At 39.2% G+C, this 23729-nt stretch overlaps 1 protein-coding gene across 1 annotated transcript in view; it reads right to left on the minus strand.

Moving 5' to 3' along the window:
• The window catches only part of LOC110223882 (polypeptide N-acetylgalactosaminyltransferase 11-like), a 74537-nt gene extending 65338 nt beyond the window's left edge, over nt 1-9199 (minus strand). The window contains exon 1 of the mRNA XM_021009612.2: nt 8969-9199. The gene's annotated coding sequence lies outside the window, so the exon portion shown is untranslated. The remainder of the gene's footprint in view (nt 1-8968) is intronic.
• Between the last annotated feature and the right edge of the window lie 14530 nt (nt 9200-23729).

Below are 23729 nucleotides of genomic sequence, written 5' to 3' on the forward strand. Positions count from 1 at the left end.
ACTAGAATGGTTTGCCATTTCTTTCTCTAATTCATTTTACAGATGAGAAAACTGAGTCAAATAGGGTTACATGACTTGCCCAGGGTCATATAACTAGTAAGTATCTGAGGCTAGATTTGAACTCAGGAAGATAAGCATTTTTAACTCCAGGGCAGACACCCTATCCACTGCACCCCCAACTGCCCTGCAGCCTCCTGCTACCAGCTGCCTATTTCTCCACCCAGAGTGATAAGTGTCCATGAATATGGTACTCTGCTTCTTTTCCTCTTTGCATTTGCTCTTTTCTGCTCTTAAGTGGAATATCAGAGACAGAATAGACTATACTACATCCTTCTAATCCTCCAAGGTCCGGAGAACTATTAGGAGTCCATGAACTAGAGGCTCTTCCACAGTTTCTCAGTAGCTAAGCCAGGTGACAGTACCATACTAAAAGAGAGGTACAGGCAGATTGCTAGTGTAACAAGAGCACGAAATCTCACTGATACAATTCTCCATATGGAAGAGTCTGGGGAGCCTGATTCTGAGGGAGACAATAGTATGTAATGAATGTGCCTTGGAGAGACTTGGGAGATGTGTAGCTATTCCATAAGAGTTTCTTCATTTTAGGTAAATGAGATTAATCTGTTGGCCACAACATTGTTGAGTTTGAAAGGTCAGAGCAGTCTGGAATCCTGGAGTTCACGGGTCTGGGAGTTGATTCTATGCTAGGTTTTGCAGTCAGCTTTTTATTAATTCCCCAAGGATCAAGGAACGACTTTGAGGACCCATGCCACTGGTAGCTGAGATGAGGACTCAACTGTCAGCAATGTCCTATCTGGACATAAATTTGGTGGGACCAATGGTATGTAGAAACTGTGATAAATCTGAGCCCACTTACTGGCCCCAGAGACTCAGTAGGCGTTAGGAAGAGGAAATGTTTATATTTCTGTTCCTGCCATATCTTCAAAGGAAATATCACTTTGTAAAAGCTAACTGATGGTTAATTGATTAAATGGAACTGGGGTGTTCATTACTGATGACTAATTATGGGAAGACAAAGGCGTGAGCCCATAGCATTAAAAAGGAGACATCCAACAGCCCAGGAGTACACCCAGGACTCTAGGGGAAGATGAAGTCAGCCTGGTTCTGGGATAGGGAGACCAGAGAGCATATCCACTACAATAGGATGATTCAGAGGAAGAAAAACATATTGCATCAAGTTGAAGTATCAAAGGAAGACTTTAATAAAGAGATAGCATCTAAGCTGAGCATTGAATGATGAATGAATTTTTGACAAGGGGAAGATACTGCAGATAAAGGGAACAGCATGAGCAAAGGGTATAGGTACAAGAAAACACAGAGTGGGCATTAAGGAACTGTGTGTGAGTGATCCAGGTGGTCCAGAGTACAAAATGTTCGGGGAGATAAGGTTGTAAGAATAGGTTGGGTCCATCTTAAGGAGGGCCTTCAATAAATTACTCTTAAATTACATCATCAGCTCCACAGTACAAACTCATTAAATAGAGGACTACTGATCAAGATAACATGATTAGCTTTGGATGAAGAAGTTTCATTTAAAACCACAGACACTTTGTTAGTGCTCTGGCAACCACATTCAGCAAAATAGATGAGTTACATTCATTTATGCTTGGTTGACTTCTGGTTTGTTTTTCTTTCTAACACATTACTTTTCAGAGAGAAAAATAAAAACATAATCATTAACTTATTACAGTACATAGTCTCTTTTTTTTAACCCATGGAACTCAAAGAACTTTGGTTTGGCAAGCAGTGTTCACTCCCAAGACAATCTTCTATTATTAAAAAATGAGTAGGTGAAAGAACCCACCATCTGACTTCTCCACCTCACATATTTGCAGAATCTCAGAGCTATAGGGGTCTCAAAGACCATCTAGTCAAAACTATACCTGTCTAGGAATTCTTTATAAAATATCCCCCAAAAATGGTCATCCTTGGTTAACAGCCTCCAATGAGGGGCATCTCACCATTTCCCAAAGGCAAACAACTTTTGGACAATCCCTCCTCTCAAGATTGTTGTTATTGTTTGTCCTTTTTTCTCGAAGAGGAGCATGACCTCAGTAAGGTGATGCTATGACTTGCAAATGAATTGGATTTAAGTGAGGGAGGGCTATGCAAGGGCATCAGCCTCACTCTGTCCTCCAGAGCCTTCTGGGTCCAGTGGCAAGCTATAGATCAGGATGACTGGAGTTGGCCCTCACTCTTAAGGAGCTTACATTCTAACAGGGGAAGACAATGCTTTAAAGGGAGCTGAAAAGCCGGGGTGGGGCATGGAGTGAAGCATGGCTAGTCAGTCAGTTAATAAGCATTTATTAAATGCCTAGCTTATGATATGCTAAGCACTGTGCTAAGTACTGAGGATACAAAGAAAGACAAAAGACAATCCATGCTCTTGAGGGGCTCACAGTCTAATGAGGGACAGAACACGAATATAACTGTAAAAATGTGTGTGTGTGTGTGTGTGTGTGTGTGTGTGTGTGTGTGTGTGTGTGTATGTGGTAAAACCTGGAGATAATCAACATAGGGAAGGCACTAGAATTAAACAGAATCAGGAAAAACTTCTTGTAAAAGGTAGGATTACAGCTGGGACTTCAGGGAAGCTAGGGAGGATGGGAGACACCCAATGAAAATGCCCAGAGTCTGGAGATAGAATGTCTCTTCACTGGGTTGAGAAGACTGGAAAGGAGCAGGTTGAATGACAAGAAGGATTTCATATTTTATAATTATAGGGAGCCACTGAAATTTATTGAATAGGCGGTGTGTGACATGGGGTGGTGGATCAGATGTGTGCTTTAGGAATCAAATGAGGTAATATTTATAAAGTGCTTAGCATAGTGTCTGGCACAAAATAGGCACTATGTAAATGCTTATTCCCTTCTCTTCTCCTCTTAGAAGCTGTTCCACTTAACAGTTGAGTGGAAAATGGATTGGAGTAGGGAGAAACTTGAGGCATGGATACCAAACCAGAAGACTATTGCAACAGACCAAGTGTGAGGTAATGAGGGTCTGCACCAGAGTGGTGGCAGTGTCAGAGGAAAGAAGCTGAGGTACATAAGAGATGTTTCAATGGTAAAATGGACAAGGTGGTTCTGGGAGGCGCTCACCAATGGGACAAGGCAACGTCAGAGGCTTCTGAATGGTAAAGTTGGCTTCGTGAAGCACATCTGGTTTGGGCTTTTTCCTCAAAATGGAGGTCCTGGGAAAAAACTCACCAATGGGAGAAAGTGGCTGCAGGAAAACCAATTTATTGCTACCAGCACTTGAATGTGGTAACATGTCAGGCCAGGGAAAAGAGAAATTCCAGGCTATTTACTCTGACAAAGAGTAATTTGATTCAATTTTATTTAACAAACATAGAATGCTTATGATGTGCAAGGCCCTATAGTAGCCACTAGGGGTATAAAGTTGCAAAAAAACCCCAAACCCACCTGTAGAGTCTCTAGCCTTAAGGAGCTTATGCCGCTCTGATAGTGGAAATATAACATGTGTGCAAAATAAGTGTGACACAAGGTGAAATGTGACAAGGACAAAGGAGAAATCCAGATAAAGTAGTCTAGGAAATTCTGAGAAGAGAAGATCCCTTTTGTTTGGAGGGATCAGGGAAAGCTTCATGGAAGAGGTGATACTCAAGCTTCGATTTGAAAGAACAGGAGAACATAGTGAAGAGAATGTGTTCTAGGCCTGAGGAATAGTTGGGTACAAAGGAGGAGAGAGCAGTTTGAGGGAAAAGCTAGTAATCCACTGAAATATAGAATGAGTGAAAGGGAAGAGTCTGAAATAAGGCTAGAAAGATAGTTTGGAGGTAGGACTGGATATACAGGATTATAAGTGCCTGGCTGAGAAGTTTGGAGTTTATCTTACAGGCAAGCAGGGAGGCACTGAAGGTATGGGGACAGTGGAATGACAGGGTTGATTCTGTGTTCTCAACCAATGAGATGCAATGGGACTGGATCTGTGATTTCCATGGATATAGAATTCCCCGGGAAGAAACTTCCTCTACCCATACAGGTTGACATCTTCTCTGCAAATTACAGCCTCTTACAGTTGCCTGAGAGCAGTGAGTTGCCTTGTCCAGAGTCACACAATTAGTACGTCAGAGGCAAAATTTAAACCAAGGACCTCCGACTCTGAGGCCAGCTGTCTATGCCACACTGCCCGCCTCAGTGAATACGGGCCACATAACAAGAGCTTCTTCTTTCAATGCAGTCCTATGATTAGGCCTATACTCTCTAGTATCCCTTTTCAATACCATGAATATAATCAGGCAGATGGCATATGAGTCAAAGATACCTTAAAAATTCAGAGGTTTGAGTGACTAATAGATGGACAGGAATGCCCTCTCTTGCCCAGATAAAATGCATTTCATTCTGCCTTTTTAATATCTTCTGCATCAACTCTTGACATTATATATCAACCCTTCTAGGTTTTTGTCTTATTATGTAGAATAGGGGCAGGAAGGAGACCCCTTCCATTGAGAGTCCATCCTTTTGACTCAGTTATCAATCACCTTTTAAAAACATTTATTTTATTTTTAATGTACGGAATAAAACAAACATTTCATAACATAGTACAATAAAAAGATGATTATGCATGAAGCTGCAAATCTGCTATGCACAACTTACTATTCCTTTAAGATATACAATAAAATTATTATGTAAATTTATTTTTTTTCCTTTTTTTCTTCCCTTCCCCCAGAGATGACTAATATTAGACACAAATATATATACATATATAAAATCATTCTATACATATTTCTATTTATTAGTTCTTTCTCTGGAGGCAGATAATGTCTTTCTTCATATGTCCTTTATATTTAATTTGGGTATTTATAATAGACAAAATAACATTATTTCCTCAAAGTTGTTCTTAAAACAATATTGCTGTTACTGTATAAAACATTCTCTTGGTTCTGCTCATTTTGTTCTTCATTATTTGTGCAAGTCTTTCCATGTTTTTCTAAAATCATTGAGCTCATCATTTCTTATAGCACAATTGCATCCCATCACAATTCCAAAGACTCAACTAAAGAGTTAGTTGAAACAATGATAATTTTAGCAAAGTAGCAGGATATAAAGTAAATCCACATAAATCATCAGCATTCCTATATATCACAAACAAAACTCTGCAAGAATGAATAGTAAAAAATACCCCACTTAAGATAACTCTAGCCAGTATGAAATACCTGGGAGTACACCTGCCAAAACAAACTCGGGAACTATATAAACAAAATTAAAAAGAAAAACTTTTTATGCAAATAAAGTCAGATTTAAATAATTGTAGAAATATTAATTGTTCATGGGCAAGCAGGGCCAATATAATAAAAACAACAATTTTACCCAAACTAATTTATATACTCAAAGCCATCTCATTTAAATTACCAAAAATATTTTACTGAATTAGAAAAAACAGTAACAAAATTCATTTGGAAAAACAAAATGCCAAGAATATCAAAGGAAATAATGAAAAAATGTAAAGGAAGGAGGTTTAGCAGTTCCAGATCTTAAATTATATTATAAGGCAGTAATTATCGAAACTGTCTAGTACTAGCTAAGAAATAGAAAAGTAGATCAATGCAATAGAGTAGACATACTCTGTTTTGAACATGATCCATACCTTCATTAATTCTCCCACACAAGATACTTCATTCCTTTAATGAGCCTACATGACAAAATCCATGCCTTAAAGATATAATAGCCAAATCTCACAGAGGATGCAAGAGACACTACTCCTTAGTCCTCATTAAAGGTGCAAGGCAGCGCTGTTGGCTCATTACTATTCTGTTAAAGAAGTTAGCTCTAGAGAATAGAGATTCTTTCAGAAAATGGAATATTTCTTTGGATTTCAATTGATCTTTTGCTGTTCAAGAGCCTCCAAGCTTCCTGAAATTTCTCTGGAGGTTCACAGATATCCAAGAAATAATTTTCAAACACACTTTCTGCTCTTAAATTCTGTTAAGGAAGAAGCTTGGCACAGTGGATAGTGTGCTGGACTCTGTGTTCCTCAGGGAACTCCCTAGGGCTAATCTATTAAATCACAGACAAATTGTAGTCTGTTTTGGTGAAGGAACACCCATACTGGATTTCCCCAAGAGATCCTTTGCCTGGTTCCATAATTTCTGCTGATAAATGTCTAGTGATCAAAGATGATTAGTGTAATACCTTGCACATAGTAATTGAATTGAAATTGTCTGAGCTATGAACAGTATGGAATTTTGAGGGGCAAGAAGACTTTAAGAAATGTGTTGCCAATACCCAACCTTTAACTATTTTTGTAACCTAATTGAGACTTGAATGAGAAGACCAAGAATACATAGAATTCACATCTTAGTTCTCTTATTTTATTGAAGACTTCCAACATCCCTTTGGGAAACTAAATGCGAAATCAGAGGATGTTACAGTTTCAATGATACCAAACTTTTATTCCAAATATCTCTTTCTTGGTAAATTGCAGTCATCCTCTTTCAATTTTACCACTAAATTTTGTTTCTTTCCTTTTCCACCATAATTACCTTCATATCTTCTGACCTGGTCTTGCCCTGTTTTCCCTCCACCCTACCCTTTTCACTAAATAAACGCCAGGCTCCCCTAGTCTTCATTCCATTCTACCCATTCCTTTAAATTCTAGCTTTATTATCTGCCACTTAAAATTCTCTAACTCATGGCATATTTAAAGCAGCAAATTAGAAGGAGAAGGGGGAAATGGAACTGCCAGAGGCAAACATATGGACACCAGCAAAGAAGCAAAAGCTGACAGCAAAAGTAGACACACAAAATCATCACAAAGAGACCCAAGAACTACGGATAGTCTGGGGCCATTTAGTGAAAGGACAAATTGCTCTCCATACCTTGATAGTCTCTGAGGGATATAAATGTATTATAGCACAAGAAAATAATTAATGCTCGCAAGAATGATCTTAAATTCTTGAAAAAGTTCAAAGTATTTTTGGTATCCTTTCTTTTTTTAACTAAAGAGGTAAAGTCTTTAATATGACTTGTTAGAATGCCCATACTAATGTTTTGAAATGTGGTGGGGTTTTGGGGTTTGTTTGTTTGTTTTCTTTGGCAGGGACTAAAGTAATACTAGAAATGTTTCTTATGTACTTCTTTTCCCAGATTATCTGGAATACTGAATATAACTTTTGCAATTCTTTAGCACTTCTATGCCTTTCAAAATGGGAAGTCCTCAATATTTATTCAGAACCAATTTTTCTAATTAAAATACTCTAATACAAATCCTCTTCCATGGGTGGGGAAATACAGAGATAAATGAAATACGGAGGAAAAAAAAGGTGTGGGGTGGAAATAAAAAGGTCATGCTTGGTGATCTGCTTCCTTTCTAATAAACTGAAGGTTTGTGAACTGAAGTTTGTTGTTGTTGTTTTTAATCAGTATGGAAATATTTCCACCTTAGAGAATTACCTGGAGCTTTGAGAGCTTAAATGACTTGTCCATGTAAGAGTAACTTAGCCTCCTTAGGATTCACCTATAAAGTAAGTTTACATTAAATGACCTACGGTACCCACCTCTATATCTATGGCCCTGTGAAAGTACTATGCAATTTCCAAATGCATTAAGCTCAGCCTCTTCTTCTGACTCAATTCTGACTCAATGCCCAGCTCAACGGCAATGCTTTTCTGAGACACACATTCATATGTGCTAATTCTACCTACTTTTATGAGTACCAGTCATTTTTCACCTATGTGAAAAGAAGTAGTTTTCCAATGAAGATGATTCAATCAATTTCTTATGCATTATTATGAATTCTACAATAATTTTTTGTAAAGTAAATAGAAGCACCTCCAACAATTTTTAAGAAATCTAAAGCTTTATAGAATCTTTGTTAAAAGTGTACATACATTTAGCAGCAAAAATCAGAATGTGCCTGGGAAAGTAAAAACAAGTTATTTTGCTTTTGAACCAGTGTTTTCAACTGCCATACATTCCAGTTTTCATTCAACCACCAGTCTTCCAGTTTTCAACCGGAAATCCCTAATAATAATTTTAACACCACAGTTGTGACCTTCTGATAACATACAGGACGTGTTCTGTGCAAAAACTAAAAATGCAAAAATTCATATGAGCCCAAAGGCAAAGGTCTAGTTGTCTTCTGAGGTGATGTCACCTTGTGTAATAGCCAACAGTACCCTGAATTCAGCAAAGGTCTTGGGAATCCAGTCTCTTGGATAGCTAGTATCAGCTTCCATGATTCAGTCCAAATATGCAAGCGTTCATACATTTATATGTGCGTAAGTGGATACACACACACATATTCATACACACACAGGTGAGATCCTAAGACCTTTGTTGAATTCAGGGTGCTGGTGACCCTCAGACAAGATTGTATCACATTGTGAATATGAATCAAGAATTATCACCATCTTAGAATTGGGGGTGACCCAAAGAATAATAGGAAGACACATAGTGGGTGTTGGGTGTTGGTTGGCTAGAGTATTAATAGCAAGGACTTAGAGAAATTGCATCAGGCACAGCATCCAGAAATTGTATGATTAGAAAAGGATGGTAGCATGTTGCCCTAAGAAAGCTAAAGGCCTAGAGAAAAGCTATTAGCATGTTGGACAGGTCCTCTGTAATAAAGAGAAAAGAGCCCTGGATTTGGAGCCAGAGAACCTAAGTTTGATTCCTAGTACTGCAGCTTACTTCCTGTGTGACCTTGGACAATTTACTTCACCTCTAAGAGCCTCATTTTCCTCAATGGTAAAATGAGGATTGGACTAAGTGACCCCTAAGATCACTTCCAGATCTAAGTCTATGACCCCATGATTTATAGAAGGGTATGGAAAAGCAGGTGAAATGTGGATGTACCATTGTAAGTAGTATCAATGAGATCACAGATAAATTATAATACATATACATGGCATGGAAGTGAGAGGGGATGGAGGGTTATTTCCCCAATATCTCTGCCCAACCCTCTCCACCACCCTGACCTCACTTACAGTTAAGGTGACCGCTTGGCTTGAAATTCTATTTTGTGGTCAAAGTAACTTCCAAATAGGGTGGAGAGTAGACATTAGGGGAATGTATAGTATAAGATGCCAAACGTGATTCTCCCTTGGGTCACGCACTGCTGTCTCTTGGGGCCCAAACAAATGCTATGACTATATTTCAGTGGCTGACCTTGCCTTTCTGGTATTGGATAAAGCCCTAGGATCAGACAACCTCAGATGGTCTTAGTGACATCACAAAAGACATCAACAATCACCGGAATCCTAGTCCACAGGTGGAATCATATAATGTTAGAGGTGGAAAGAGACATTAAGAATTACGTAACTCAACCCCCATAATTTTACAGAAATGAAAACTGAGCCCCAGAAAATTTTAGGGGGCAAGAACTAGAATTTGCCTAACTTCTTTGGTGGAAGAGTCCAACCAAAGCTAGCCCCTTCAAGTTCTGTGAGTCACTATAGGAACATAACTGATCAATCAATCAAAGAATATTTATTGAGCACCTATCACGTGCTAGGTTATGTGCCCTAGGTATGTTAGGTGCTCTAGTGAATACAAAGAATAATAAGTTAAGGTTCCTGCCCTCAAGGGGTTTAGTTAGGAAGACAAACCACAAACACATAAAAAGACAGAGATAAAACTCTTTTCTTTCCTCTCTCCTAGAAAGGGGTGCCACATCTATCTTTGGACTTTCCTGAGGGATAAGGGAGAGTCATTTCCCTTAACCTGCCAAAAATGGTGAGCTGCTCACATATGGCAGCTAGCCCATGTACTGACCTAGGTGAACTTGGGACTGTATCTCAAAGTCCTAGATATTCCTTCTACTTTATGTTTCTTTACTGAGCATAGGTACCTTTATGCCAAGCCAGAGGTTGACATTTCCATCCTTGTGTATTTGACAGGTGGAGAAGGGGCTTCTGGGTCCTTCAGAAGATACTGGCTACTCTATGGAAAGTGCTTTCTAGATCCATTGTGGCTCTTCTCAGAAAAGTTAACCCCAGTCAGGAGGACGAGCCTAAGCCATGGCTTGAAGTGACAAAATACTACTGAGTGAATTGGAAGATGCAAAGCCAAGGTAAAGGTAAAATGGCTATTCAGCATGTCTATAAAATGTTATATGCTTTGAAATTTTATGTATCAATCTTTTGGGAAAGTAAAACAGGAATTAGAACTTACTGTCTCATGTTTTACATCCTTGTCCATGCATAATTTCTATTCTTGTGTTTTTAGCATTTAATCTATGTGGAAGAAATAAATAGCTGTGCTTTTCCTGGAAAAAAATGACAGTAGTATTAATTTCTATAGCACTTTAACTTTCAAAAATATTTTCCTTACAACAATCCTGTTAAGAAGACTTTGTAAATCTTATTATTTCCATTTTACAGATGAAGAAATTAAGACTTGGAGAAATTAAGTGAGATTCAAATACTTTGCCTGCTACTTATTAGTTGCATGGTCTAGAGTAAGTCCCATCCTCTTTCTGGACCTCAGTTTCCCCCTAAGTAAAAGAGGGTTGATCTAGATGCCATCAAAGCTCCCTTTCAGCTCAAAGGCTATGATTCTGTGATCAAGAAGACTTCTGGTTCTAATTGCATGAGCATGGGAACAAAAATGGTTAAGGGCATAGGCATAAAGAAGCGTAGACTAAAGAGAGGAGAATAGCAAAATTATGCTAATGAACTAGAGAGAACCCCTAGATCAATGATTTCAACAGGAAGAACTACTGCAAGGGATATATCTGTTTTCAACTTTATCTTATTTTCAGTGATTAATACCTTTTATTTTTACACCACATTCATTTCCATAAAGGATAACCAAGGGGTGCAAATAATCTACACATTGCGTAAAGAATCTCTGACTAATACTTTGAAAATTTCAAAGCCTTGTTCCATGGATGGATTTCAGCAACAGGTGAGCCATGGCCCCTATTTGATATATTGTAGTTTCTAAGGACTTCCATGAGGGAGAGCCATAGAACATTTCAGAAGACTGTCAAGTCTGAAAATCGAAGGCAATCTTTTGAGGCAGAAAGCTGGTGAAGGCTTTCCCTTAATCATGGTTTACTTAGTTTCACTTCCTGCACTGTTTGCTCTAACACAGGCCCTCTTTGCAAGGTTACACAGCCACTGAGCAATTCCTATTGTAATAAGAATGAACTGGAGGCAGTGGTGAAACTTTATTTTAGATACATTTGTCCCTTTGCATTTCCCATTTGTTCTATATATAGCTTGCCTACATGTACTTATTTGCATGTTGTCTCCTCCGTTAGATTGTGAGGGAATGGATCTCTTTGTTCTTTCTTTGGATCCCTCAGGCTGGTTCTCTGATTGGTCAACAGTAGGTCCCAGGCCAAGCCCCATTTGGTCATTATTTGGGCCTTGATTGGCTCAGAGTGAATGTAAATAGGAATTAGTTTTCTTTTGGTCAGAAACCCTGAGGGTCTTGTCCTCCCAGATCTATTTTTTTTTTTGACTAGGTAATAAAGGCCATTCTCTGCCTCCTTTCTTACCTAGCCTTAATCACTGAATGGGCATTGCCTCAAACTGTGACCTGGGAAAGACCTTAGCTTCAAAAGGCTGAGGTCTCCCACTGTATCCAGGGCCATCCCCAGTCGTCCTGATCTATATGTCGCCAATGGACCCAGATGGCTCCAGAGGAGAAAGTGAGGCTGGTGACTTTGCACAGACTTAAACCCAATTCTCTTACAAGTGGTGGCATCACCTTCCTGATGTCGTGGTCCTCTTCGAGCACAAAGGACAAACAACAACAAGCACCTAGCATAGTGCGAGGAACATAGTGGGTGCTTAATAAATGTTAATTAACTGAAAAAATAATGTAGATTAAATTTTTTAAAAAGAAATAATTTATATCCAAAATATGTTAGAGATAAGTCATAAGACGAACAGTAGGAAAGAATGAAGGGGTACAAAGACAAAAAGATAGGAAAGTATAAGAGGGTTTTTCTACATAAATAGAGGTGCAAGGAAGAAAGTTCCCACAAGGCATAGCACAGTAGAAAGAGTACTGAATTTAGAATCAAAGGACCTAGGTTCAAATACCTCACCTGACGCCTATTAGCTGCATGATCTGGAGTAAGTCCCATCCTCTCTCTGGACCTCAGTTTCTCCATTTTAAAAAAATGAGGGTATTAAGCTAGATGGCATCAAAGGTCCCTTCTAATTCAAAAGTCACGATCCTGTGATTGCTAGGAAGCCTTCTGCTCTAATTTCATGGGTTTATGGACAGAGAACAAAAATGGTTTCTGGAGCCAGGCTTACAGAAGCACAGAACAAGGAGAGGAACAGGGGAATCGGGGGGAGAGAGAGACCAAAGGATAGCAAAGCTATTCTAAATCTGTGCTCCTATGCACCTTCCCAACCCAATGCCAACGACAGAATAAATCATATTACTACTTTTCAATGCTATGGTGCTTAATAAAATGCTATGCTATGGTGATTAATAATATGGAAATGCTATAGTGATTAATAAAATACAAATCCATTTAAAAGCATTTCGTTGTTGTTGAGTTGTGTCCAACTCTTTGTGATCCTATTTGGGGTTTTCTTGGCAGAGATACTGCAATGGTTTGCCATTTTCTTCTCTAGCTTATTTTATAAATGAGGAAACTGAGGCAAACAGGGTAAAGTGACTTGCCCAAGGTCATACCTAGTAAGTGTCTAAGACCAAATTTGAACTCAGGTTTTCTGACTCCAGGCCCAGCACTCTATCAACTGCATCACTTAGCTGCCCTTCTTAAAGCCATCACTAAAGTCAAACTAGCTTTTCTCAGGCATTTTCTCCCAAATGTCAGAAATGAGAGCCTCAGAGGCTATCCAGGTCCTAGGCCCTCAGATCTCAGATCTCACATCTCCCAACTCCTAGTCTTAGCCCCCAGGTTACTTGAGTTTTTTAGTCTCAATGCCTGGATCTACCTGCTTCAAGAGACAGAAATTCAACCTATCCTTTAAAGTCAGTGAACATTTATTAAGCATCTACTATGCATCAGGCATAGGGCATCTCAGTAGTACAGTGGACAGAGCACTGGGTCTGGAGTCAGGAAGACTCCTCTTCCTGAGTTCCAATCTGGCCTTAGACACTAGCTGTGTGTCCCTGGGCAAGTCACTTAACCCTGTCTGCCTCAGTTTCCTCATCTATAAAATGAGCTAGAGAGGGAAATGGTCAACCACTCCAGTATCTTTGCTACAAAAACCCCAAATGGGGTTATGAAGAACTGTACACAACTGAGAAACGACTAAACTGGAACTTCTTAACCCCAGAGCTGGCATTCTATCTACTGTACCACCTAGCTGCCCCAAAGGATAGATACGTGTACCATAATATTCAGGTTGAATACCACTGCAGAGAAATAGCAGAATCCTGTGGCTGGAGGTAGATGGGTTTGGAAACAAAAGCTAGGTTTGAATCCTGACTCTTCTAGGATGACCTACTGCCTGGCGAATCATTGAACCTTTCTGGGCCTCAGTTTCCTCATCTGTAAGATGCCGTGGTTGGACCAGATGGCTTTTAAGGTCCCTTCCAGCTCTAAATCTAAGATCTTATGCTAACAATAATAATGATTATAATGACCAGCATTTATGTAGCACTTTAAGGTTTACGAAGCATCTTACATATTTTATCTCATTATCCTCACAATGATATGAGATAGGTGTTATTATTGTCCCCATTTTAGAGATGAGGAGAATGAGGCTGAGAAATCAACTTGCTTAGGGACATACAGCTAGAAACTGTCTGCAGCCAATTTGAACTTGGGAAATTACAATGCTATTGAGCCCAAGAATAATAATAATGACTATGTCCCGATAAAAGATAATGTAATAACAATAATTTAGAGTAGTATGGATTTTAAAGAAGAAAATTGTTTACTCCAAGTTTTAGTATAGTGTTTCTCTACCCCACCCCACCCCACCCCCAACACACACACACACACACACACACACACCCCAATCTGGCCAAAGAGCTGGATAGGCTGAATACTTCCAGAAGCTACACTCTTAATTATGTGATGGAAGCTAAGAGCAAGGTTTCTTTGTTCCCATATTGTGTGCCAGACTCTAGGTAGATCGGAGCCAAGAAAAGTCCTGGAAAATATCAGGCTAACAGACTCCCCCGTAAGGAATATAGGCCATGGGTTGCTGAAATATTACTATAATGCTATTAATAATTTTATTCCCTTTGTGGTTTGGGTGGGTTTCTTTTAGTGTTTAATACTTTTGAAGTTCCAATGGTTGTAATCTGCAAGGATGTGAAGGATGGGAAGAACTGTCTCATGAAGACACATTCCTCCCTATCTGTTTATTGATACCTCACCCAACACAGTCATGCCTCTGCCACATTTACAGTCATGTCCCCTTTGCCTTACATAAGAGATAAATCATAAAAACATAAATCCTGCCGCCAGAAGATTCCAAGGGTGTTCAAAGTCACCTAGCCCAGCTCTCAACCAAAATAGTGACTAGCATTGACAATATCCCTGGCACATGGCAGGTTGATAGCCTAAAGAATTTGGTGAAGTCCTTTTCCAGGCTACCTACTAATAGTCAATCAATTAATCAACAAGCATTTATAAAGTGCTTAGATCATTTCTCTCCAGGATGCACTCAGATCTCTTCTACCATACCTCAGTTCTACATCTTGAAGCCTCACTCCAACCCCGTAATTTATATGTTGGAAATATCCTTCGCTTTTGCAGCTTCTCCCTCTGATTGAATGATTGAATGGCTCCTCCATTTAAGGAGAGCCCCTAGGCCAGCCATGTCTCATTCCTGTCCAGACTTCCTCTACCATGCCCCTCCATGGGTACTTTCTTCCCCCACTCCCTCCCCTTTTCAGTTTCCTTTTATATGTTGCCTTCCTCCATTAGAATGTAAATTCCTTGAGAAAAGGGACTGTCATTCTTTCTACTTATAATTGGGTTCCCAGCACTTAGCACGGTACCTGGCACACAGACTTCCTGTGATGGGAATCTCACTACTTAATAGATGTAGCCCATTCTAATTTTGGACAGCTCTGGCTTGTAAGGAAGAGCTAAAATCTGCCTCATTTAATTTCCATCCATTGGTCCTGGTTCTGTCCTTTAGGACCAAGCAGAATAAATCAAAACTCCCTTCCACATGACCATACTCCAAATATGTTATCATGTCACTTCACCCCCTGATCCTCTCATGTATAGCACGGTTTTGAGATTCCCTACTGTGATAGAAGCAACATTAGTGGGACCCATAGCAGTAGACTCCATTGTGTAACTCACTGCAAACAGTCCAAGAAGAATGGAAAGTCCTTACCACCTAGACTGGTTTGTTTGTTTGCCTTAAAGGCAACAAACCCACCCTTGAGAATTAATTTGGTCCAAAGGATTAAGGTCTTTCTTGTTGGCTAAAGTATAAAACTCCAGCCCTTGGGCCAAGACACTTTTCTGACTCCATGTGGCAGATGTGGTGGCCAAGAGGAAATATGCCTAATAGAACCAACACTGTATTTTTGCTGCATATCCTTTCCATGTTATCGCAAACTTCCTCTTTAATTTTTAAAACATTTGAAAATGTTTGTTAGTTTATTCATTTATTTTTGATGAATACCCTTTCGTTAAATACTGTATGATAATAGAGCATGGCCCTATAGCTCTTATTTAATGAGAAGGTGCCGTTCTCTGTAAACGAAGCAGAATTGCGGTAGCTCAAAAGAAATGTGAGCTACACAAGTTTAGAGACCTCTCCATTCCAAGCGTTCCTGTGAATTATTGGTGCCTAATCTGTGGTAGAGCTTTCTGAGCTCATATTGGTCTGATCAGTCACAGTCGGACACACTGCACCTTGACCCCGACATAGTGATGTCAGTTTGATCCGCTTTGAGCACGAAGGACAACCACCACCACCATCAACCACCCAATACGATCTATAAATATCTGATTTTACACTAATCCTGAGCCTGAACCACTGGACCAGCTGCGTCAGGCTTCTTCTTGTCGTTGAGTTGTTTTGGTTGTGTTTCATCCTTTGTGAGCCCATTTGGGGTTTTCCTGGCAAAGATGCTGGAATGGTTTGCCATTTCCTTCTCCAGCTCATTTTACAGGTGAGGAAACTGAGGCAAACAGGATGAAGTGACTTGCCTAGGGTCACACAGCTAGTAAATGTCTGAGGCCAGATTTGAACTGCGCAAGAAGACTGTTTGCTACTCTAGGCCCGACACTCTATCCACTGCGCCACCTACCTGACCCCTGACCAAAACAGTGACCATTCCGGCTACCTTGCCTTTACGCACTTTAGCTGGTTAATGTTCTTCCTAAAGGTTCGGAACCAGACTTCATATTCCACATGTGATTATGCGGTCTGACTAGCACAGAGTATAGAAGGACTATCACTTCCGTTGCTCTAGATCCTGTATTTCTATTAATACGGCCTAATATCAAATTAAGTCTTTTGGCCACTCTATTGACTCATTGATCTGGAAATCCACTAGAGTTGCTGGGTCTTTTCTTTTTCTTCTTTCTTTTTTTCACAAAAACTATCATACCCCCAGTCATATTGCTCCAGTCCCATACATGTGCAGTGGATTTCTTTTTGAAGCCAAATACGGGAGTTCATATGTATCCTTATTAAGTTTCAACTTGTCAAACCATCATCCTAGAATTCTGAGACATCTATGAATTCTCATTTGGACATTCCTTGTGTTTTCCATCTTTTCCAGCTTCATATCTCTTACAAACATGAAGTCAAAGCTCTCAATGGAGACATTACTAAAACTATGGTCCGGGACAGGATTCATCAAGTAAGGGGAACTACCTCTTCCTTTATCTTCCCTTTGCTGCCAACAGAGCTAAAAAAATCATTGGTATTGTGTCTGGAACTTAGCTCAATGTGCTGTTGGCTTCTCAACATTATTCTTATCACTGTTCTGTTTATCCTTAATTATCTGCCCTTTCCTTCATTTTTCTTAAAACCTGAGTTCATCAATTCAATCTCACTCTTCTTTCTTCTGTTCCTCTTGCATTCAGTTCTACTTGACTGAAAGAACAAGAGGGTGGGAGTGATGGTGGTACCAGTGGGGTAGAGGTAGGAAAGGAGAAATATTTTTTTTTCCAGGTGGGTCTTTTAAGGTCTCCTCCAGTCATAACATACTGACAGCCTATGCTTTGGTTCTATTTCCACTAATCTACTTTTCTTTTCTATGACAGCCTCAAATTCTCACAATGAATACTAAGGTAGCCCCTGCCATCAAATGTGGTCTACCATGATCTATCAATTAGTGAATCAATCAATCAAATATTTATTAAGCACTTCCTACATGTCAGGTACTTTTCTAGGCCCTGGGGGTGCAAGTACAAAGAAACAAGCCTTACTCAACCAATAATGGTTATAATTACCTACTGCTCCCTCCATGACTGACTTCCAATACCATTCTTCATTCTTATAGGGAAAGTGAAGGGTTCCTTTTTGCTTTTTGCTCCCATAATGGAGTAAAAAAGTGATACAGCTCTTTTTGGAGGTCCTCTCTGGTTTTTCTACCAATTCTATGTTTAGATTTTGTAGGGTGAAGAATCTGTGGGTCACATCTACCTAACGTGAAATAATTTCTTCCCCTTTCTTCTACCTGTATCTTTATAAGACTTTTTTTTTCCTTTTAAGGAGAAGGTGGCATCAGGGAGGGAGTTTAGGGTCCTTTGAAGTTATCACTTGTTTCATTACATATTAACATCTGTCCTTATGAGAAAAGGGCATGCTATGGTCCAAGGGAAGCTAATTATTGACCAGGTTGCAGAATCACTTCATTGATATGGTATATTTCAATGTTTTGCTCAGGATGTGAGTAGAATGGTTAAACTTTCAAAAATCTAGTTACTAAGTTGAAATGAACAATTAATATTTTCCTAGTAGAAATGGGTTTTTCAGTTTATTTTAACTAGCCTGATCAATGTCATATTTTCAAGAAGAGAAATCAGGCTACGCTAAGAAATTATGCTACACTACAAAGCGTCCCTGCTGGTCGTGGAAGGAAAAAACACCTGTCTCCAATTCCTCTGGTTTCCACAGGTGAAAGGCTTGAGTGGGAAATGGTCACCCTCCTACCAATAGCCTAATTATAACTGCTGGCAGTCCAGAGAATTTGTCTTCGAAGCTGACCTAACTGAATTCTTGTTGTCAATATACCAGTCAATCAATAAATCAACATTCATTTATTAAGTGTTTATTATCTATCTGCCAGGCACTGTGTGGGGTATGTTAGAGATGCAAAAACCGTTCCTTCCCTCATGGAGCTTACATTCCATGGAGGGAGAAGACGTGTACATTAAAAAGTACATACAAAATACAGGGAACAGGACTGGCCCTAGTGCAGTTCAGCACTTTCTATGTAACTTCTAGTCATAGAAAGTGCCCTAGGACACTGAGAGGTTAAATGATTTGCCCGTGGTCACCCAGACAGTAGGATGTGAATCCAGGCCTCTCTAACCCTGAGGCCACTTCCCTACCTACTACACCTCACCATTATTGTTGTTTTATCAATTAGTCGTGTCTGACTCTGTGTGACCCCATTTGGGGTTTTCTTGGCAAAGATACTGGAGTGGCTTGCAATTTCCTTCCTTCATCTTTACAGATGAGGAACTGAGGCAAACAGGGTTAAATGACTTTCCCAAGGTCACACAAGTTAAAAGGCTCTGAGGCCAGATTTGAACTCAAATCCTCCTGACTCCAGGGCTGACATTCTATTCACAACACCACCTGGCTGCTCCTACACCCCACTGCTTTTAACAAAATACAAAATATATAGAAAATAAAAAAGAAGGTAATTTAGGGGGTAAGGGAAGGGTACACCAGCCATTAGGTAAACAATAGGATGATGGTATTACCTATCTCTGGTCACTAGGTTTGACTGTAGCATGCCTTCATGAGCACTCTTTCTGGACTCTGCAGATGGGAATGGGTACAAGTAAAGTCACCCTATAAAATTTCACCCCACCCACAGATAAGTTTTTCCCTCTACTTAAACACTAGAATCTTATTACATGATCTCTATGCTCCAGTAATCTAGGTGGTTCAGTGAATAGAATCCAGGACTTGGAGTCAGGAAGACCTGAATTCAAATCCTGCCTTAGTCACTTACTATCTGTGTGACCTTGGGGAAGCCACATAAATCTCTTTGTGCATCAGTTTCATCCTCTGTAAAATGGGGGATAATAATAGCACTGACTTCATAAGGTTATTATGACGATCAAACAAGCAAACATACATAAAGCACTTTATAAACCTTAAAATGCCATAAAAATGCTAGTGACTATTATTATTATTGTTATTATTACTATTGTTACTCTTGTCAAAAGGGGCTACTCTTCATTCCTCCGACCCTTTGCACCTACCCATTCCCCATCCATGGAATTGACTTAACCCAATCTGCTTTTTTTTCTTTTTTAAATTTTTCTTTATTTTATTTTTAATTTATGGGGATAAAACAAGCATTTCCATAACATAGCATAATTAAACAAAAAGGTGATTGCACCTGAAACTGCAAATCTATTATATACAACTTGCTATTCCTTTTAAATATATAATAAAGTTATCATGTAAATGTCTTTTTTTTTCTTCCTGCCCCTCACCAAAGATGACTACCATTACAAACAAATACATATATATGTACAATCATTCTGTATATACTTCTATTTATCAGTTCTTTCTGCTTACATTTATTGACATCCTTCCTCTCCTCAATGCCTGGGTTAGGTGTTCCCTCCCCGTTAGATGTTATCCTTACCTCATTTAATCTCATGGGTTATTCTGTTTGACCTTTCCTATGCACTCGAACATTTTTTAACTTGTGTTATAGTTACTTGTGCACATTTCATCTCCCTACTATTTACTCTTTGAAGGTAGTTCTATGAATCTATGAAATTGTGTCAATTTTTTCATTATACCCACAGCCTTGCACTCAGAAGATGCTTAATAAATGTTCTTTTAATTAAATTGTATGGAATTGAATTAGAGGCACTATTCAGTATTTAGATAGCACTTGATATTTACAGAGCACTTTGTCCAATTTTATTAGAGGTAGCTCGGTCTACTGCAAAAACAAAACAAAGGGCTGGGCTAAAACCAGGAAACCTTGGATTGATTCCCAGGTCTGCTGCTGACTTGTGGGATTTTATGAAGGTCATTTAAATTTTTCTGAGCTTTAGTTTTCCCTATTGTAAAAGAGCTATTGTGATACCTACTCTTTTCTTCCTACATTAGGGAGAGAGGTGTTGTAAGATTAAATTAGATCATATCTATAAAGTGCTTTGAGATCCTAGTAATGGAGTCAAAGTATGTACTTGTGTTATTGCATTTCAATGAAATAAGTCAGTATCATGAAAACTATTTTATAGCTAAGAAACAGAGACACAGACCTTAACCTAGCTCTTGTGCATCAGAGAAAAAGCTAGACTTCAAATTCAAAGCCTAGGTTATTTTCCATTTTCCAGAGAGATCTATGGCAATGAACGACAGCATGTAGCTCATTGCACAGAATAGGGAAGTCCTTCTGAATTCCCTTTTTCTGTTATGGACACCACCTCCGTCCTAGTCTCCTACTCCGAAAACCTTTTAGTCTCCTGTTATCATTTAATCAGTCAGCAGATCTTTTTGATTCTTTCTTAAAAACGCAACACAGATTGTCCCCTTCCTCTGCATTCTGCTCTCCACCATTTTAGTTCAGGTCCTTGTTATCCCATGCCTGAATGCCTGAATTACTGTGATAACCTAGGGGATGGCAAATTAGCCAAACTAGCCAAATGGGGCCCTTTGCCTGCTTTTGTATGGCTGGCAAGCAAAAAGAATGGAAACCATTCTTCACTTGTCCAGCCACACAAAAACTGATGGTGGGCCTGATTGGGCCCTTGGACCATAGTTGGCCGACTTCTGCATAACCTCATGGTTCTACCTGATTTCAGTCCTTTTCAGGTTAATCTGCCTTGTACAATGTTGACTCTTGCTAGAATATTGATTATTCAAAAACTTTCAAAGGATCTACATTACCAAAATAAAGTCCAAACTAATTGGCACTGAAGACGTCTCAAATTCAACATGTCCAAAACTGAACTCAATTAGCTTTCCTCCAAAACCCATCCCTATTCTAAATTTCTCCATTTCTGTTGAAGGCACTACCATCCTTCTGGTCTCCTGGGTTTACAACCTCAGCATTATTCTACTTAGACTCTTCACTCTTCCTCTCACTCCACAGAGTCAATCAATTACCCAATCCAGCCATTTCCAACTCCACATGTCTTACATAGATCCCTCCTCTCTACTCACACAAAGCTACCACCTTTATCACCTCTGGCCTAGATTGTTGCAACAGCTTCTTCATTGGTTTTCCTGCTTCAAGTCACTTCCCCTTCCAGTCTCTTCTCTACAAAATTGCCCAAAATGATTTTCCTTAAGTGCAGATCTGATCATGGCATTTCCCATCCTCAGTAAACTCCAGTGCCTCATTATTGCTTCTAGGATCAAATATAAACACTTGTTTAGTTTTTTTTTTCTTTATACAATATTTTATTTTTTTTCCCAATTACGTGTTTTGAATTCCAAATTCTATCCCCCCTTCTTCCCTCTCTACCCCTTCCCTGAAACAGTAAGTAATCCAATTTAGTTTATACATGTGCAGTCATGTAAAACATTTCCATGTTTGTACAAGAAAACTCAAATTAAAAAAAAATTAGCATGCTTCAGTCTGCATTCAGACAGTATCAGTTCTTTCTCTGGAGGCAGATAGTATGCTTCATTATTAGTCTTTGGGATTATCCTGGATGATTATATTGCTGAGAATAGTTAAGCCACTCACAGTTCTTTGTCATACAATATTGCTGTTCCTTTGTACGATGTTCTCCTGATTCTGCTCACTTCACTTTGCATCAGTTCATGTAAGTCTTTTTTTAATATAAATTTATTTATTTTTAGTTTTCAACATTCACTTCCACAATTTTTGAGTTCCAAATTTTCACCCCATCTCCCTCCTCCCCCCACCCCAAGATGGCATGCATTCTGAACATCCCTTCCCCTAGTCTGTCCTGTCTTCTATCTCTCTCCCCTTCTCTTATCCCCTTCCCCTTCTATTTTCCTGTAGGACAGGATAGACTTCTGTACCCCATTTCCTGTATTTCTTATTTCCCAGTAGCATGTGAAAACATTTCACTTCCGTTTAGTTTTGAAGGTCTTTTACAACCTGGCCCCACCTATTTTTTCCAGCATCATTGTAAACCATTCCCTCTCTTACACTTTGCAACCCACCCCAGCCAGCCTTTTCTATTATACACATAGAGCACCCTACCTCCTGTCTTTATACCTTTTCACCATTTGTCTCCCATGCCTGGAATGCACTCCCTCATTACCTCTATCTTAGAGAATTCTTCTTTTCCTTCAAGACTCAGCTCGAGCACCAACTACGTGAAGCCTTTCCTTATCCTATCTGCTAGACCGGACTACCCTGTGGTTAATTATTTTGCAATTATTTGATTTTACATGTATACATATATATATATATATATATATATATATATATATATATATATATATATATATATATATATATATATATATATATATATATATATATATATCATATACACACACACACACACACACATACACTTATTTGATTCTTTATATACTCACATATGTATGTGTGTTCTCCCCTATGAGGATGTGAGCTCCTTATGAGCAGGGATCATTCATTTTACTTTTCCCTTCAGAGCCTAGCACAGTGCCTGGTGTGCAATAGGAACAGCAGAGACTAAAGATTGAAGACCACTTCTGGTTATATAATCCCATCTTCCATAACCCTACCCTAGCTGAAATCTGAGGACTGATTATAATGATGGTAATGTTTATTAACCATTAAATACAGCATCTCTGGGCTGAAGGACCAAAACATCTTCAATGTTTGTAGTCATAAGATTTTGGTTGGTTAGAAAATCTGACATGGATAAAATGTCTCATATGCAAAATCAAATCCCTTCTGGATTTATCAGGTTCTATTTCTAGATCCATTCAGTAAAGTCACAGATGGGATTAGAAGTGGCCAAAACACTGTCCCTGACCCCTACGGCTTATGAGTTACTGTTTTTCAAACTGTTAGAAAGAACTAGGGAATTAGGGTGAGTAAGTCAGGAGCCTGTGAAAGAGACAGAGTTACAGTCTGTGGTAGCAAAATCTCAGAGCTGTAAATAAGGAGGGCTGACTGGGGCTTTGGTCCAGGGCATCGAGTTTTAGAGTTGACCACAGGTACCTCCCTATAAGATGCTTATATCCCTAAACCTTGTATCTCCTTAGCAACAGCTTATCTTTCAGGAGCTTGGATATTTAGGCTGTTTCCTTCCCCTCTAGAAGCCTCGCATTAGATGAATATCCTCTCTGTGTGCTCACCCCTCTCTCCTATCCTCGTTCTGTTCCCCCTTCCTACTACCCCTATAATTATCACAATTTCTTGACTCAGGTGCAACATTTTCTAGTTATATTTCCGCAGTATCTACAGGACAGAAGAAATAAGCATGGGAACATCTAGAGTCCTTGGGATACAGGAGACCCTGGGCTGGGACAGGGGAGGCATTTAGGAATTTTAGAGCTGGAGAGCAAAGACTACATCAATTCCTTAATCATCATTGAGTTGTTTGTTTCAGTCATTTCTGACTCTTTGTGACCCCATTTAGAGTTTTCTTGGCAGAGATACTAGAGTTGTTTGACATTCCCTTCTCTAGCACATTTAATAGAT

Source organism: Phascolarctos cinereus, unplaced genomic scaffold, assembly GCF_003287225.1.
Source record: "Phascolarctos cinereus isolate Bilbo 61053 unplaced genomic scaffold, phaCin_HiC Scaffold_1;HRSCAF=81, whole genome shotgun sequence".
Lineage (NCBI taxonomy): Eukaryota > Metazoa > Chordata > Mammalia > Diprotodontia > Phascolarctidae > Phascolarctos > Phascolarctos cinereus.